This window comes from Aphis gossypii, chromosome 2 (genome assembly GCF_020184175.1).
Source record: "Aphis gossypii isolate Hap1 chromosome 2, ASM2018417v2, whole genome shotgun sequence".
NCBI classification, from domain to species: Eukaryota; Metazoa; Arthropoda; class Insecta; order Hemiptera; family Aphididae; genus Aphis; species Aphis gossypii.
The window spans coordinates 79601290-79620001 of record NC_065531.1 but is presented as its reverse complement, the minus strand read 5'-3'; the positions used below and the strand labels follow the sequence as shown (position 1 = coordinate 79620001).

At 43.0% G+C, this 18712-nt stretch overlaps 3 long non-coding RNA genes across 18 annotated transcripts; all 3 read left to right on the top strand.

Annotated features, from left to right (window-relative positions):
* Positions 1 to 1792: 1792 nt before the first annotated feature.
* Positions 1793 to 5552, top strand: LOC126550464 (uncharacterized). Of its 4 annotated transcripts, none has more exons than XR_007604574.1 (3): positions 1793 to 1941; positions 2027 to 2508; positions 5096 to 5552. It is a non-coding gene; the product is annotated as an uncharacterized LOC126550464 (long non-coding RNA). The 4 variants fall into 4 exon arrangements; XR_007604573.1 differs by lacking the exon at positions 2027 to 2508 and adding an exon at positions 4551 to 5032 and having other exon boundaries at positions 5096 to 5551; XR_007604571.1 differs by lacking the exons at positions 1793 to 1941; positions 2027 to 2508 and adding exons at positions 2866 to 3205; positions 4551 to 5032 and having other exon boundaries at positions 5096 to 5551.
* Positions 5553 to 6845: 1293 nt separating this feature from the next.
* LOC126550466 (uncharacterized) lies at positions 6846 to 14154 on the top strand. 13 transcript variants are annotated; one of them, XR_007604585.1, is made up of 3 exons: positions 6846 to 6994; positions 10871 to 11352; positions 13949 to 14154. It is a non-coding gene; the product is annotated as an uncharacterized LOC126550466 (long non-coding RNA). The 13 variants fall into 13 exon arrangements; XR_007604580.1 differs by lacking the exon at positions 10871 to 11352 and adding an exon at positions 9607 to 10088; XR_007604584.1 differs by lacking the exon at positions 10871 to 11352 and adding an exon at positions 8343 to 8824.
* Positions 14155 to 14433: 279 nt separating this feature from the next.
* Positions 14434 to 17882, top strand: LOC126550465 (uncharacterized). The gene is made up of 3 exons (XR_007604575.1): positions 14434 to 14582; positions 17190 to 17671; positions 17735 to 17882. It is a non-coding gene; the product is annotated as an uncharacterized LOC126550465 (long non-coding RNA).
* Positions 17883 to 18712: the final 830 nt, after the last annotated feature.

Genomic DNA, 18712 nt, shown 5'->3' with positions numbered 1-18712 from the left:
CGTTCGGTTAGTATTTTTATTTAATTTTTTTTAAATTTTTTAGTATTTTAATTAACCTAATCTCTTAGATCGTTTCTGACGGATTTCGGCACAGAGTCAGACAACGGGCCGTGACTTCGAATTATTACACAAACACGTGATTGATTCTTGGTGCTCAAGAAGGACAAATCATATTGACACTGAAAATTTATCCATCTTAATCACGTCAATCCCGGACCGTACCTGCTCTTCACTTGCATCATTCCATCAATTTCGGGAATGGTCTTCTTTATTACTTAGTGCTCAACTCACCATTCGAAATAACGTGGATTATCGATGATAGACTTTCGACAATTCACACGGATACATAGTTGTCATTGGAGCAGCTACAAGGTTATGCAAACAAAGAATGAGGTCGTTTATTTCGGAGTCAAGGACTACAAGATACAACTGGGTAACAAGACTCCGTAATTTTATCAAACCGGCGTTCATTTTTCGAGACCTTAAAATCCTACGTTATGCAGTCCGTCGGCCATATTCTACCAAATCGAAAAAAAAAACGTTTCCTACTTCAGTGGATAGAGAGGGGAGTGATGTGGTAAGCCGTTACCACAATACATTTAGGCCGGGTTGGCAAACCTGTAAAGCAATTGGTAAACATGTTTTTCGGCGGCACAACCGGTCATCGCGTCAGTTGACGGTAAGTCGTTTTTTCTTTTTCTTTGTACCAATTAAACGATGCGCACGTACGATATAAGATCAACAACGCCATCTTTATTTTACAGTATGTATAGTTTTATACCGACGCCTCCTATATTTCGTAACCACCGTTATCACCACGCATTCGAGGGATCAATTGCGCACTCAATAAACACAGTCTTTGCTTGATGAAAACAATTACTATTATCGCGAAGTATGTGATAAAGTGATCCAAGTTAGACAAGTAACGGGTGACGTTCTGAACGGTGATGTGACCAAGACGGCGGTAATCCCCTCAGCAACGAAGTGATCTGTTCGTTTTTGGACGGCAGGCGGAGCGGTCTTGGCCAAGCGTTGCATGAGGGGAGAATGGTCATTTGTTTGCGTAGGAAAGCGTATTCACGACGTGCGATATTGATCCGGTCTGGTGACAACTTCCGAGATCAAGCACAACATGGCGGGTCTATTGTCTGGAGAACGTGTTCAACTTCGACCGATGTATACCTCACGGCAGCAAACGAAATTCGAAACTAAAATGGATCTTTTAAATAACAACGTTTCGCGTTCGGTTAGTATTTTTATTTAATTTTTTTTTTAATTTTTTAGTATTTTAATTAACCTAATCTCTTAGATCGTTCCTGAGGGATTCCGGCACGGAGTCAGACAACAGGCCGTGACTTCGAATTATTACACAAACACGTGATCATTCACCCCTCATTCAGCTTTTGGCCGAGGCAACTTCTCTTGGTGCTCAAGAAGGACAAGTCATTCGACCCTGTAGATACTACCGTCTAAATCCTGTAAAACGCGGACCGTAACCGCTGCTCACTCGCATCATTCCGGGAGTGGTCTTCTTTATTACTCGCTGCTCAACTCGCCATTCAATACGTCGTGGATTATCGAAGATAGACATTCGACACTTCACACGGATACAAAGTTCTCGTTGGAGCAGCTCGAGTTTTGCAAACAAGAATGAGGTCGTTTATTTCGGTGTCAAGGACTACAAGCTACAACTGTGTAACCGGATTCTGTAGATTTTTTCAAACCGGCGTTCATTCTTCGAGACGATCCACTTCTACCCTGCGCAGTCCGTCGACAATCTTCTACAGAATTTAAAAAACTTCGTTCTCTCCATCAGTGGTTAGAGAGGGGAGTGATGTGGTGAGCCGTTACCACAATACATTTAGGCCGGGTTGGAAAACGTATAAATCAATTGGTAAACATGTTTTTCGGCGGCACAACCGGTCATCGCGTCGGTTGACGGTAAGTCGTTTTTTCTTTTTCTTTGTACCAATTAAACGATGCGCACGTACGATATAAGATCAACAACGCCATCTTTATTTTACAGTATGTATAGTTTTATACCGACGCCTCCTATATTTCGTAACCACCGTTATCACCACGCATTCGAGGGATCAATTGCGCACTCAATAAACACAGTCTTTGCTTGATGAAAACAATTACTATTATCGCGAAGTATGTGATAAAGTGATCCAAGTTAGACAAGTAACGGGTGACGTTCTGAACGGTGATGTGACCAAGACGGCGGTAATCCCCTCAGCAACGAAGTGATCTGTTCGTTTTTGGACGGCAGGCGGAGCGGTCTTGGCCAAGCGTTGCATGAGGGGAGAATGGTCATTTGTTTGCGTAGGAAAGCGTATTCACGACGTGCGATATTGATCCGGTCTGGTGACAACTTCCGAGATCAAGCACAACATGGCGGGTCTATTGTCTGGAGAACGTGTTCAACTTCGACCGATGTATACCTCACGGCAGCAAACGAAATTCGAAACTAAAATGGATCTTTTAAATAACAACGTTTCGCGTTCGGTTAGTATTTTTATTTAATTTTTTTTTTAATTTTTTAGTATTTTAATTAACCTAATCTCTTAGATCGTTCCTGAGGGATTCCGGCACGGAGTCAGACAACAGGCCGTGACTTCGAATTATTACACAAACACGTGATCATTCACCCCTCATTCAGCTTTTGGCCGAGGCAACTTCTCTTGGTGCTCAAGAAGGACAAGTCATTCGACCCTGTAGATACTACCGTCTAAATCCTGTCAATCGCGGACCGTAACCGCTGCTCACTCGCATCATTCCGGGAGTGGTCTTCTTTATTACTCGCTGCTCAACTCGCCATTAAATACGTCGTGGATTATCGAAGATAGACATTCGACACTTCACACGGATACAAAGTTCTCGTTGGAGCAGCTCGAGGTTTTGCAAACAAAGAATGAGGTCGTTTATTTCGGTGTCAAGGACTACAAGCTACAACTGTGTAACCGGATTCTGTAGATTTTTTCAAACCGGCGTTCATTCTTCGAGACGATCCACTTCTACGCTGCGCAGTCCGTCGACAATCTTCTACAGAATTTAAAAAACTTCGTACTCTCCATCAGTGGTTAGAGAGGGGAGTGATGTGGTGAGCCGTTACCACAATACATTTAGGCCGGGTTGGAAAACGTATAAATCAATTGGTAAACATGTTTTTCGGCGGCACAACCGGTCATCGCGTCAGTTGACGGTAAGTCGTTTTTTCTTTTTCTTTGTACCAATTAAGCGATGCGCACGTACGATATAAGATCAACAACGCCATCTTTATTTTACAGTATGTATAGTTTTATACCGACGCCTCCTATATTTCGTAACCACCGTTATCACCACGCATTCGAGGGATCAATTGCGCACTCAATAAACACAGTCTTTGCTTGATGAAAACAATTACTATTATCGCGAAGTATGTGATAAAGTGATCCAAGTTAGACAAGTAACGGGTGACGTTCTGAACGGTGATGTGACCAAGACGGCGGTAATCCCCTCAGCAACGAAGTGATCTGTTCGTTTTTGGACGGCAGGCGGAGCGGTCTTGGCCAAGCGTTGCATGAGGGGAGAATGGTCATTGTTTGCGTAGGAAAGCGTATTCACGACGTGCGATATTGATCCGGTCTGGTGACAACTTCCGAGATCAAGCACAACATGGCGGGTCTATTGTCTGGAGAACGTGTTCAACTTCGACCGATGTATACCTCACGGCAGCAAACGAAATTCGAAACTAAAATGGATCTTTTAAATAACAACGTTTCGCGTTCGGTTAGTATTTTTATTTAATTTTTTTTTTAATTTTTTAGTATTTTAATTAACCTAATCTCTTAGATCGTTCCTGAGGGATTCCGGCACGGAGTCAGACAACAGGCCGTGACTTCGAATTATTACACAAACACGTGATCATTCACCCCTCATTCAGCTTTTGGCCGAGGCAACTTCTCTTGGTGCTCAAGAAGGACAAGTCATTCGACCCTGTAGATACTACCGTCTAAATCCTGTAAAACGCGGACCGTAACCGCTGCTCACTCGCATCATTCCGGGAGTGGTCTTCTTTATTACTCGCTGCTCAACTCGCCATTCAATACGTCGTGGATTATCGAAGATAGACATTCGACACTTCACACGGATACAAAGTTCTCGTTGGAGCAGCTCGAGGTTTTGCAAACAAAGAATGAGGTCGTTTATTTCGGTGTCAAGGACTACAAGCTACAACTGTGTAACCGGATTCTGTAGATTTTTTCAACCGGCGTTCATTCTTCGAGACGATCCACTTCTACCCTGCGCAGTCCGTCGACAATCTTCTACAGAATTTAAAAAACTTCGTTCTCTCCATCAGTGGTTAGAGAGGGGAGTGATGTGGTGAGCCGTTACCACAATACATTTAGGCCGGGTTGGAAAACGTATAAATCAATTGGTAAACATGTTTTTCGGCGGCACAACCGGTCATCGCGTCGGTTGACGGTAAGTCGTTTTTTTTTTCTTTGTACCAATTAAACGATGCGCACGTACGATATAAGATCAACAACGCCATCTTTATTTTACAGTATGTATAGTTTTATACCGACGCCTCCTATATTTCGTAACCACCGTTATCACCACGCATTCGAGGGATCAATTGCGCACTCAATAAACACAGTCTTTGCTTGATGAAAACAATTACTATTATCGCGAAGTATGTGATAAAGTGATCCAAGTTAGACAAGTAACGGGTGACGTTCTGAACGGTGATGTGACCAAGACGGCGGTAATCCCCTCAGCAACGAAGTGATCTGTTCGTTTTTGGACGGCAGGCGGAGCGGTCTTGGCCAAGCGTTGCATGAGGGGAGAATGGTCATTTGTTTGCGTAGGAAAGCGTATTCACGACGTGCGATATTGATCCGGTCTGGTGACAACTTCCGAGATCAAGCACAACATGGCGGGTCTATTGTCTGGAGAACGTGTTCAACTTCGACCGATGTATACCTCACGGCAGCAAACGAAATTCGAAACTAAAATGGATCTTTTAAATAACAACGTTTCGCGTTCGGTTAGTATTTTTATTTAATTTTTTTTTTAATTTTTTAGTATTTTAATTAACCTAATCTCTTAGATCGTTCCTGAGGGATTCCGGCACGGAGTCAGACAACAGGCCGTGACTTCGAATTATTACACAAACACGTGATCATTCACCCCTCATTCAGCTTTTGGCCGAGGCAACTTCTCTTGGTGCTCAAGAAGGACAAGTCATTCGACCCTGTAGATACTACCGTCTAAATCCTGTAAAACGCGGACCGTAACCGCTGCTCACTCGCATCATTCCGGGAGTGGTCTTCTTTATTACTCGCTGCTCAACTCGCCATTCAATACGTCGTGGATTATCGAAGATAGACATTCGACACTTCACACGGATACAAAGTTCTCGTTGGAGCAGCTCGAGGTTTTGCAAACAAAGAATGAGGTCGTTTATTTCGGTGTCATGGACTACAAGCTACAACTGTGTAACCGGATTCTGTAGATTTTTTCAAACCGGCGTTCATTCTTCGAGACGATCCACTTCTACCCTGCGCAGTCCGTCGACAATCTTCTACAGAATTTAAAAAACTTCGTTCTCTCCATCAGTGGTTAGAGAGGGGAGTGATGTGGTGAGCCGTTACCACAATACATTTAGGCCGGGTTGGAAAACGTATAAATCAATTGGTAAACATGTTTTTCGGCGGCACAACCGGTCATCGCGTCGGTTGACGGTAAGTCGTTTTTTCTTTTTCTTTGTACCAATTAAACGATGCGCACGTACGATATAAGATCTACAACGCCATCTTTATTTTACAGTATGTATAGTTTTATACCGACGCCTCCTATATTTCGTAACCACCGTTATCACCACGCATTCGAGGGATCAATTGCGCACTCAATAAACACAGTCTTTGCTTGATGAAAACAATTACTAATATCGCGAAGTATGTGATAAAGTGATCCAAGTTAGACAAGTAACGGGTGACGTTCTGAACGGTGATGTGACCAAGACGGCGGTAATCCTCTCAGCAACGAAGTGATCTGTTCGTTTTTGGACGGCAGGCGGAGCGGTCTTGGCCAAGCGTTGCATGAGGGGAGAATGGTCATTTGTTTGCGTAGGAAAGCGTATTCACGACGTGCGATATTGATCCGGTCTGGTGACAACTTCCGAGATCAAGCACAACATGGCGGGTCTATTGTCTGGAGAACGTGTTCAACTTCGACCGATGTATACCTCACGGCAGCAAACGAAATTCGAAACTAAAATGGATCTTTTAAATAACAACGTTTCGCGTTCGGTTAGTATTTTTATTTAATTTTTTTTTTTAATTTTTTAGTATTTTAATTAACCTAATCTCTTAGATCGTTCCTGAGGGTTTCCGGCACGGAGTCAGACAACAGGCCGTGACTTCGAATTATTACACAAACACGTGATCATTCACCCCTCATTCAGCTTTTGGCCGAGGCAACTTCTCTTGGTGCTCAAGAAGGACAAGTCATTCGACCCTGTAGATACTACCGTCTAAATCCTGTAAAACGCGGACCGTAACCGCTGCTCACTCGCATCATTCCGGGAGTGGTCTTCTTTATTACTCGCTGCTCAACTCGCCATTCAATACGTCGTGGATTATCGAAGATTGACATTCGACACTTCACACGGATACAAAGTTCTCGTTGGAGCAGCTCGAGGTTTTGCAAACAAAGAATGAGGTCGTTTATTTCGGTGTCAAGGACTACAAGCTACAACTGTGTAACCGGTTTCTGTAGATTTTTTCAAACCGGCGTTCATTCTTCGAGACGATCCACTTCTACCCTGCGCAGTCCGTCGACAATCTTCTACAGAATTTAAAAAACTTCGTTCTCTCCATCAGTGGTTAGAGAGGGGAGTGATGTGGTGAGCCGTTACCACAATACATTTAGGCCGGGTTGGAAAACGTATAAATCAATTGGTAAACATGTTTTTCGGCGGCACAACCGGTCATCGCGTCAGTTGACGGTAAGTCGTTTTTTCTTTTTCTTTGTACCAATTAAACGATGCGCACGTACGATATAAGATCAACAACGCCATCTTTATTTTACAGTATGTATAGTTTTATACCGACGCCTCCTATATTTCGTAACCACCGTTATCACCACGCATTCGAGGGATCAATTGCGCACTCAATAAACACAGTCTTTGCTTGATGAAAACAATTACTATTATCGCGAAGTATGTGATAAAGTGATCCAAGTTAGACAAGTAACGGGTGACGTTCTGAACGGTGATGTGACCAAGACGGCGGTAATCCCCTCAGCAACGAAGTGATCTGTTCGTTTTTGGACGGCAGGCGGAGCGGTCTTGGCCAAGCGTTGCATGAGGGGAGAATGGTCATTTGTTTGCGTAGGAAAGCGTATTCACGACGTGCGATATTGATCCGGTCTGGTGACAACTTCCGAGATCAAGCACAACATGGCGGGTCTATTGTCTGGAGAACGTGTTCAACTTCGACCGATGTATACCTCACGGCAGCAAACGAAATTCGAAACTAAAATGGATCTTTTAAATAACAACGTTTCGCGTTCGGTTAGTATTTTTATTTAATTTTTTTTTTAATTTTTTAGTATTTTAATTAACCTAATCTCTTAGATCGTTCCTGAGGGATTCCGGCACGGAGTCAGACAACAGGCCGTGACTTCGAATTATTACACAAACACGTGATCATTCACCCCTCATTCAGCTTTTGGCCGAGGCAACTTTCTTGGTGCTCAAGAAGGACAAGTCATTCGACCCTGTAGATACTACCGTCTAAATCCTGTCAATCGCGGACCGTAACCGCTGCTCACTCGCATCATTCCGGGAGTGGTCTTCTTTATTACTCGCTGCTCAACTCGCCATTCAATACGTCGTGGATTATCGAAGATAGACATTCGACACTTCACACGGATACAAAGTTCTCGTTGGAGCAGCTCGAGGTTTTGCAAACAAAGAATGAGGTCGTTTATTTCGGTGTCATGGACTACAAGCTACAACTGTGTAACCGGATTCTGTAGATTTTTTCAAACCGGCGTTCATTCTTCGAGACGATCCACTTCTACCCTGCGCAGTCCGTCGACAATCTTCTACAGAATTTAAAAAACTTCGTTCTCTCCATCAGTGGTTAGAGAGGGGAGTGATGTGGTGAGCCGTTACCACAATACATTTAGGCCGGGTTGGAAAACGTATAAATCAATTGGTTAACATGTTTTTCGGCGGCACAACCGGTCATCGCGTCGGTTGACGGTAAGTCGTTTTTTCTTTTTCTTTGTACCAATTAAACGATGCGCACGTACGATATAAGATCTACAACGCCATCTTTATTTTACAGTATGTATAGTTTTATACCGACGCCTCCTATATTTCGTAACCACCGTTATCACCACGCATTCGAGGGATCAATTGCGCACTCAATAAACACAGTCTTTGCTTGATGAAAACAATTACTATTATCGCGAAGTATGTGATAAAGTGATCCAAGTTAGACAAGTAACGGGTGACGTTCTGAACGGTGATGTGACCAAGACGGCGGTAATCCCCTCAGCAACGAAGTGATCTGTTCGTTTTTGGACGGCAGGCGGAGCGGTCTTGGCCAAGCGTTGCATGAGGGGAGAATGGTCATTTGTTTGCGTAGGAAAGCGTATTCACGACGTGCGATATTGATCCGGTCTGGTGACAACTTCCGAGATCAAGCACAACATGGCGGGTCTATTGTCTGGAGAACGTGTTCAACTTCGACCGATGTATACCTCACGGCAGCAAACGAAGTTCGAAACTAAAATGGATCTTTTAAATAACAACGTTTCGCGTTCGGTTAGTATTTTTATTTAATTTTTTTTTTTAATTTTTTAGTATTTTAATTAACCTAATCTCTTAGATCGTTCCTGAGGGATTCCGGCACGGAGTCAGACAACAGGCCGTGACTTCGAATTATTACACAAACACGTGATCATTCACCCCTCATTCAGCTTTTGGCCGAGGCAACTTCTCTTGGTGCTCAAGAAGGACAAGTCATTCGACCCTGTAGATACTGCCGTCTAAATCCTGTCAATCGCGGACCGTAACCGCTGCCCACTCGCATCATTCCGGGAGTGGTCTTCTTTATTACTCGCTGCTCAACTCGCCATTCAATACGTCGTGGATTATCGAAGATAGACATTCGACACTTCACACGGATACAAAGTTCTCGTTGGAGCAGCTCGAGGTTTTGCAAACAAAGAATGAGGTCGTTTATTTCGGTGTCAAGGACTACAAGCTACAACTGTGTAACCGGATTCTGTAGATTTTTTCAAACCGGCGTTCATTCTTCGAGACGATCCACTTCTACGCTGCGCAGTCCGTCGACAATCTTCTACAGAATTTAAAAAACTTCGTTCTCTCCATCAGTGGTTAGAGAGGGGAGTGATGTGGTGAGCCGTTACCACAATACATTTAGGCCGGGTTGGAAAACGTATAAATCAATGGTAAACATGTTTTTCGGCGGCACAACCGGTCATCGCGTCGGTTGACGGTAAGTCGTTTTTTCTTTTTCTTTGTACCAATTAAACGATGCGCACGTACGATATAAGATCAACAACGCCATCTTTATTTTACAGTATGTATAGTTTTATACCGACGCCTCCTATATTTCGTAACCACCGTTATCACCACGCATTCGAGGGATCAATTGCGCACTCAATAAACACAGTCTTTGCTTGATGAAAACAATTACTATTATCGCGAAGTATGTGATAAAGTGATCCAAGTTAGACAAGTAACGGGTGACGTTCTGAACGGTGATGTGACCAAGACGGCGGTAATCCCCTCAGCAACGAAGTGATCTGTTCGTTTTTGGACGGCAGGCGGAGCGGTCTTGGCCAAGCGTTGCATGAGGGGAGAATGGTCATTTGTTTGCGTAGGAAAGCGTATTCACGACGTGCGATATTGATCCGGTCTGGTGACAACTTCCGAGATCAAGCACAACATGGCGGGTCTATTGTCTGGAGAACGTGTTCAACTTCGACCGATGTATACCTCACGGCAGCAAACGAAATTCGAAACTAAAATGGATCTTTTAAATAACAACGTTTCGCGTTCGGTTAGTATTTTTATTTAATTTTTTTTTTAATTTTTTAGTATTTTAATTAACCTAATCTCTTAGATCGTTCCTGAGGGATTCCGGCACGGAGTCAGACAACAGGCCGTGACTTCGAATTATTACACAAACACGTGATCATTCACCCCTCATTCAGCTTTTGGCCGAGGCAACTTCTCTTGGTGCTCAAGAAGGACAAGTCATTCGACCCTGTAGATACTACCGTCTAAATCCTGTCAATCGCGGACCGTAACCGCTGCTCACTCGCATCATTCCGGGAGTGGTCTTCTTTATTACTCGCTGCTCAACTCGCCATTCAATACGTCGTGGATTATCGAAGATAGACATTCGACACTTCACACGGATACAAAGTTCTCGTTGGAGCAGCTCGAGGTTTTGCAAACAAAGAATGAGGTCGTTTATTTCGGTGTCATGGACTACAAGCTACAACTGTGTAACCGGATTCTGTAGATTTTTTCAAACCGGCGTTCATTCTTCGAGACGATCCACTTCTACCCTGCGCAGTCCGTCGACAATCTTCTACAGAATTTAAAAAACTTCGTTCTCTCCATCAGTGGTTAGAGAGGGGAGTGATGTGGTGAGCCGTTACCACAATACATTTAGGCCGGGTTGGAAAACGTATAAATCAATTGGTAAACATGTTTTTCGGCGGCACAACCGGTCATCGCGTCGGTTGACGGTAAGTCGTTTTTTCTTTTTCTTTGTACCAATTAAACGATGCGCACGTACGATATAAGATCTACAACGCCATCTTTATTTTACAGTATGTATAGTTTTATACCGACGCCTCCTATATTTCGTAACCACCGTTATCACCACGCATTCGAGGGATCAATTGCGCACTCAATAAACACAGTCTTTGCTTGATGAAAACAATTACTATTATCGCGAAGTATGTGATAAAGTGATCCAAGTTAGACAAGTAACGGGTGACGTTCTGAACGGTGATGTGACCAAGACGGCGGTAATCCCCTCAGCAACGAAGTGATCTGTTCGTTTTTGGACGGCAGGCGGAGCGGTCTTGGCCAAGCGTTGCATGAGGGGAGAATGGTCATTTGTTTGCGTAGGAAAGCGTATTCACGACGTGCGATATTGATCCGGTCTGGTGACAACTTCCGAGATCAAGCACAACATGGCGGGTCTATTGTCTGGAGAACGTGTTCAACTTCGACCGATGTATACCTCACGGCAGCAAACGAAGTTCGAAACTAAAATGGATCTTTTAAATAACAACGTTTCGCGTTCGGTTAGTATTTTTATTTAATTTTTTTTTTTAATTTTTTAGTATTTTAATTAACCTAATCTCTTAGATCGTTCCTGAGGGATTCCGGCACGGAGTCAGACAACAGGCCGTGACTTCGAATTATTACACAAACACGTGATCATTCACCCCTCATTCAGCTTTTGGCCGAGGCAACTTCTCTTGGTGCTCAAGAAGGACAAGTCATTCGACCCTGTAGATACTGCCGTCTAAATCCTGTCAATCGCGGACCGTAACCGCTGCCCACTCGCATCATTCCGGGAGTGGTCTTCTTTATTACTCGCTGCTCAACTCGCCATTCAATACGTCGTGGATTATCGAAGATAGACATTCGACACTTCACACGGATACAAAGTTCTCGTTGGAGCAGCTCGAGGTTTTGCAAACAAAGAATGAGGTCGTTTATTTCGGTGTCAAGGACTACAAGCTACAACTGTGTAACCGGATTCTGTAGATTTTTTCAAACCGGCGTTCATTCTTCGAGACGATCCACTTCTACGCTGCGCAGTCCGTCGACAATCTTCTACAGAATTTAAAAAACTTCGTTCTCTCCATCAGTGGTTAGAGAGGGGAGTGATGTGTGTGAGCCGTTACCACAATACATTTAGGCCGGGTTGGAAAACGTATAAATCAATGGTAAACATGTTTTTCGGCGGCACAACCGGTCATCGCGTCGGTTGACGGTAAGTCGTTTTTTCTTTTTCTTTGTACCAATTAAACGATGCGCACGTACGATATAAGATCAACAACGCCATCTTTATTTTACAGTATGTATAGTTTTATACCGACGCCTCCTATATTTCGTAACCACCGTTATCACCACGCATTCGAGGGATCAATTGCGCACTCAATAAACACAGTCTTTGCTTGATGAAAACAATTACTATTATCGCGAAGTATGTGATAAAGTGATCCAAGTTAGACAAGTAACGGGTGACGTTCTGAACGGTGATGTGACCAAGACGGCGGTAATCCCCTCAGCAACGAAGTGATCTGTTCGTTTTTGGACGGCAGGCGGAGCGGTCTTGGCCAAGCGTTGCATGAGGGGAGAATGGTCATTTGTTTGCGTAGGAAAGCGTATTCACGACGTGCGATATTGATCCGGTCTGGTGACAACTTCCGAGATCAAGCACAACATGGCGGGTCTATTGTCTGGAGAACGTGTTCAACTTCGACCGATGTATACCTCACGGCAGCAAACGAAATTCGAAACTAAAATGGATCTTTTAAATAACAACGTTTCGCGTTCGGTTAGTATTTTTATTTAATTTTTTTTTTAATTTTTTAGTATTTTAATTAACCTAATCTCTTAGATCGTTCCTGAGGATTCCGGCACGGAGTCAGACAACAGGCCGTGACTTCGAATTATTACACAAACACGTGATCATTCACCCCTCATTCAGCTTTTGGCCGAGGCAACTTCTCTTGGTGCTCAAGAAGGACAAGTCATTCGACCCTGTAGATACTACCGTCTAAATCCTGTAAAACGCGGACCGTAACCGCTGCTCACTCGCATCATTCCGGGAGTGGTCTTCTTTATTACTCGCTGCTCAACTCGCCATTCAATACGTCGTGGATTATCGAAGATAGACATTCGACACTTCACACGGATACAAAGTTCTCGTTGGAGCAGCTCGAGGTTTTGCAAACAAAGAATGAGGTCGTTTATTTCGGTGTCATGGACTACAAGCTACAACTGTGTAACCGGATTCTGTAGATTTTTTCAAACCGGCGTTCATTCTTCGAGACGATCCACTTCTACCCTGCGCAGTCCGTCGACAATCTTCTACAGAATTTAAAAAACTTCGTTCTCTCCATCAGTGGTTAGAGAGGGGAGTGATGTGGTGAGCCGTTACCACAATACATTTAGGCCGGGTTGGAAAACGTATAAATCAATTGGTAAACATGTTTTTCGGCGGCACAACCGGTCATCGCGTCGGTTGACGGTAAGTCGTTTTTTCTTTTTCTTTGTACCAATTAAACGATGCGCACGTACGATATAAGATCTACAACGCCATCTTTATTTTACAGTATGTATAGTTTTATACCGACGCCTCCTATATTTCGTAACCACCGTTATCACCACGCATTCGAGGGATCAATTGCGCACTCAATAAACACAGTCTTTGCTTGATGATGAAAACAATTACTAATATCGCGAAGTATGTGATAAAGTGATCCAAGTTAGACAAGTAACGGGTGACGTTCTGAACGGTGATGTGACCAAGACGGCGGTAATCCTCTCAGCAACGAAGTGATCTGTTCGTTTTTGGACGGCAGGCGGAGCGGTCTTGGCCAAGCGTTGCATGAGGGGAGAATGGTCATTTGTTTGCGTAGGAAAGCGTATTCACGACGTGCGATATTGATCCGGTCTGGTGACAACTTCCGAGATCAAGCACAACATGGCGGGTCTATTGTCTGGAGAACGTGTTCAACTTCGACCGATGTATACCTCACGGCAGCAAACGAAATTCGAAACTAAAATGGATCTTTTAAATAACAACGTTTCGCGTTCGGTTAGTATTTTTATTTAATTTTTTTTTTTATTTTTTTTTAGTATTTTAATTAACTAATCTCTTAGATCGTTCCTGAGGGTTTCCGGCACGGAGTCAGACAACAGGCCGTGACTTCGAATTATTACACAAACACGTGATCATTCACCCCTCATTCAGCTTTTGGCCGAGGCAACTTCTCTTGGTGCTCAAGAAGGACAAGTCATTCGACCCTGTAGATACTACCGTCTAAATCCTGTAAAACGCGGACCGTAACCGCTGCTCACTCGCATCATTCCGGGAGTGGTCTTCTTTATTACTCGCTGCTCAACTCGCCATTCAATACGTCGTGGATTATCGAAGATTGACATTCGACACTTCACACGGATACAAAGTTCTCGTTGGAGCAGCTCGAGGTTTTGCAAACAAAGAATGAGGTCGTTTATTTCGGTGTCAAGGACTACAAGCTACAACTGTGTAACCGGTTTCTGTAGATTTTTTCAAACCGGCGTTCATTCTTCGAGACGATCCACTTCTACCCTGCGCAGTCCGTCGACAATCTTCTACAGAATTTAAAAAACTTCGTTCTCTCCATCAGTGGTTAGAGAGGGGAGTGATGTGGTGAGCCGTTACCACAATACATTTAGGCCGGGTTGGAAAACGTATAAATCAATTGGTAAACATGTTTTTCGGCGGCACAACCGGTCATCGCGTCAGTTGACGGTAAGTCGTTTTTTCTTTTTCTTTGTACCAATTAAACGATGCGCACGTACGATATAAGATCAACAACGCCATCTTTATTTTACAGTATGTATAGTTTTATACCGACGCCTCCTATATTTCGTAACCACCGTTATCACCACGCATTCGAGGGATCAATTGCGCACTCAATAAACACAGTCTTTGCTTGATGAAAACATTACTATTATCGCGAAGTATGTGATAAAGTGATCCAAGTTAGACAAGTAACGGGTGACGTTCTGAACGGTGATGTGACCAAGACGGCGGTAATCCCCTCAGCAACGAAGTGATCTGTTCGTTTTTGGACGGCAGGCGGAGCGGTCTTGGCCAAGCGTTGCATGAGGGGAGAATGGTCATTTGTTTGCGTAGGAAAGCGTATTCACGACGTGCGATATTGATCCGTCTGGTGACAACTTCCGAGATCAAGCACAACATGGCGGGTCTATTGTCTGGAGAACGTGTTCAACTTCGACCGATGTATACCTCACGGCAGCAAACGAAATTCGAAACTAAAATGGATCTTTTAAATAACAACGTTTCGCGTTCGGTTAGTATTTTTATTTAATTTTTTTTTTAATTTTTTAGTATTTTAATTAACCTAATCTCTTAGATCGTTCCTGAGGGATTCCGGCACGGAGTCAGACAACAGGCCGTGACTTCGAATTATTACACAAACACGTGATCATTCACCCCTCATTCAGCTTTTGGCCGAGGCAACTTCTCTTGGTGCTCAAGAAGGACAAGTCATTCGACCCTGTAGATACTACCGTCTAAATCCTGTCAATCGCGGACCGTAACCGCTGCTCACTCGCATCATTCCGGGAGTGGTCTTCTTTATTACTCGCTGCTCAACTCGCCATTCAATACGTCGTGGATTATCGAAGATAGACATTCGACACTTCACACGGATACAAAGTTCTCGTTGGAGCAGCTCGAGGTTTTGCAAAAAGAATGAGGTCGTTTATTTCGGTGTCATGGACTACAAGCTACAACTGTGTAACCGGATTCTGTAGATTTTTTCAAACCGGCGTTCATTCTTCGAGACGATCCACTTCTACCCTGCGCAGTCCGTCGACAATCTTCTACAGAATTTAAAAAACTTCGTTCTCTCCATCAGTGGTTAGAGAGGGGAGTGATGTGGTGAGCCGTTACCACAATACATTTAGGCCGGGTTGGAAAACGTATAAATCAATTGGTAAACATGTTTTTCGGCGGCACAACCGGTCATCGCGTCGGTTGACGGTAAGTCGTTTTTTCTTTTTCTTTGTACCAATTAAACGATGCGCACGTACGATATAAGATCTACAACGCCATCTTTATTTTACAGTATGTATAGTTTTATACCGACGCCTCCTATATTTCGTAACCACCGTTATCACCACGCATTCGAGGGATCAATTGCGCACTCAATAAACACAGTCTTTGCTTGATGAAAACAATTACTATTATCGCGAAGTATGTGATAAAGTGATCCAAGTTAGACAAGTAAAGGGTGACGTTCTGAACGGTGATGTGACCAAGACGGCGGTAATCCCCTCAGCAACGAAGTGATCTGTTCGTTTTTGACGGCAGGCGGAGCGGTCTTGGCCAAGCGTTGCATGAGGGGAGAATGGTCATTTGTTTGCGTAGGAAAGCGTATTCACGACGTGCGATATTGATCCGGTCTGGTGACAACTTCCGAGATCAAGCACAACATGGCGGGTCTATTGTCTGGAGAACGTGTTCAACTTCGACCGATGTATACCTCACGGCAGCAAACGAAGTTCGAAACTAAAATGGATCTTTTAAATAACAACGTTTCGCGTTCGGTTAGTATTTTTATTTAATTTTTTTTTTAATTTTTTAGTATTTTAATTAACCTAATCTCTTAGATCGTTTCTGACGGATTTCGGCACAGAGTCAGACAACGGGCCGTGACTTCGAATTATTACACAAACACGTGATCATTCACCCCTCATTCAGCTTTTGGCGAGGCAACTTCTCTTGGTGCTCAAGAAGGACAAGTCATTCGACCCTGTAGATACTGCCGTCTAAATCCTGTCAATCGCGGACCGTAACCGCTGCCCACTCGCATCATTCCGGGAGTGGTCTTCTTTATTACTCGCTGCTCAACTCGCCATTCAATACGTCGTGGATTATCGAAGATAGACATTTGACACTTCACACGGATACAAAGTTCTCGTTGGAGCAGCTCGAGGTTTTGCAAACAAAGAATGAGGTCGTTTATTTCGGTGTCAAGGACTACAAGCTACAACTGTGTAACCGGATTCTGTAGATTTTTTCAAACCGGCGTTCATTCTTCGAGACGATCCACTTCTACGCTGCGCAGTCCGTCGACAATCTTCTACAGAATTTAAAAAACTTCGTTCTCTCCATCAGTGGTTAGAGAGGGGAGTGATGTGGTGAGCCGTTACCACAATACATTTAGGCCGGGTTGGAAAACGTATAAATCAATTGGTAAACATGTTTTTCGGCGGCACAACCGGTCATCGCGTCGGTTGACGGTAAGTCGTTTTTTCTTTTTCTTTGTACCAATTAAACGATGCGCACGTACGATATAAGATCAACAACGCCATCTTTATTTTACAGTATGTATAGTTTTATACCGACGCCTCCTATATTTCGTAACCACCGTTATCACCACGCATTCGAGGGATCAATTGCGCACTCAATAAACACAGTCTTTGCTTGATGAAAACAATTACTATTATCGCGAAGTATGTGATAAAGTGATCCAAGTTAGACAAGTAACGGGTGACGTTCTGAACGGTGATGTGACCAAGACGGCGGTAATCCCCTCAGCAACGAAGTGATCTGTTCGTTTTTGGACGGCAGGCGGAGCGGTCTTGGCCAAGCGTTGCATGAGGGGAGAATGGTCATTTGTTTGCGTAGGAAAGCGTATTCACGACGTGCGATATTGATCCGGTCTGGTGACAACTTCCGAGATCAAGCACAACATGGCGGGTCTATTGTCTGGAGAACGTGTTCAACTTCGACCGATGTATACCTCACGGCAGCAAACGAAATTCGAAACTAAAATGGATCTTTTAAATAACAACGTTTCGCGTTCGGTTAGTATTTTTATTTAATTTTTTTTTTAATTTTTTAGCATTTTAATTAACCTAATCTCTTAGATCGTTCCTGAGGGATTCCGGCACGGAGTCAGACAACAGGCCGTGACTTCGAATTATTACACAAACACGTGATCATTCACCCCTCATTCAGCTTTTGGCCGAGGCAACTTCTCTTGGTGCTCAAGAAGGACAAGTCATTCGACCCTGTAGATACTACCGTCTAAATCCTGTCAATCGCGGACCGTAACCGCTGCTCACTCGCATCATTCCGGGAGTGGTCCTCTTTATTGCTCACCACTCGATACTTCGCATGGATTTATAGTTTTCGTTATATTATAACGTTAATATGTTTATAAGTTTATAAGTTTACGTTATTATTATATATATTTGTTAGTTATAACCGATTCTATTTCACATTAAATAAACACAGTGTTTTTAACCTTCAAATTGTTGTGTGTACTTTGATTTTATGGTTTGAATTTAAAAAAAGTTTAGAGATAATAATTGTTCATTAGTTGAGGGATAACAATAATAGGTACTATATTTATCGTACGTTTTAGTAAACTACTACATTTATTAGTGCCAATAAAATAATAATAGATTTATTATAATGAAACGATGACAATACAATGTTATTACATGTCATGTAATCGAGTTTTGGGCTGCAGATTTATGAACTAGTATAATAATTTGTGAACGAAAGAACCGAAGTTTTTTAGAACCTGAGAAAGAAGTGACAATCAAAGTATGAAATAAAAATTCTATTTATATTATAATATACAATATTTGATGAAATATCAAAATTACTGCGTCGATATAACATAAGGCATGGACATCCAGGACCCAACAATAACGTGTAATAAATAACTAATACAATGCTAAACTAAACTTGTATAAAAATTTAATTTTTGAACTCAACTAATATTATGTAGCCTGTAGCTTTTTGATTTTTCTCATTATTACAATAGTATGACGCACCGAGCTTTGCAGCTGATCTGGTTATTTAATATTAAATATACCATAAGACATAAGTATCAA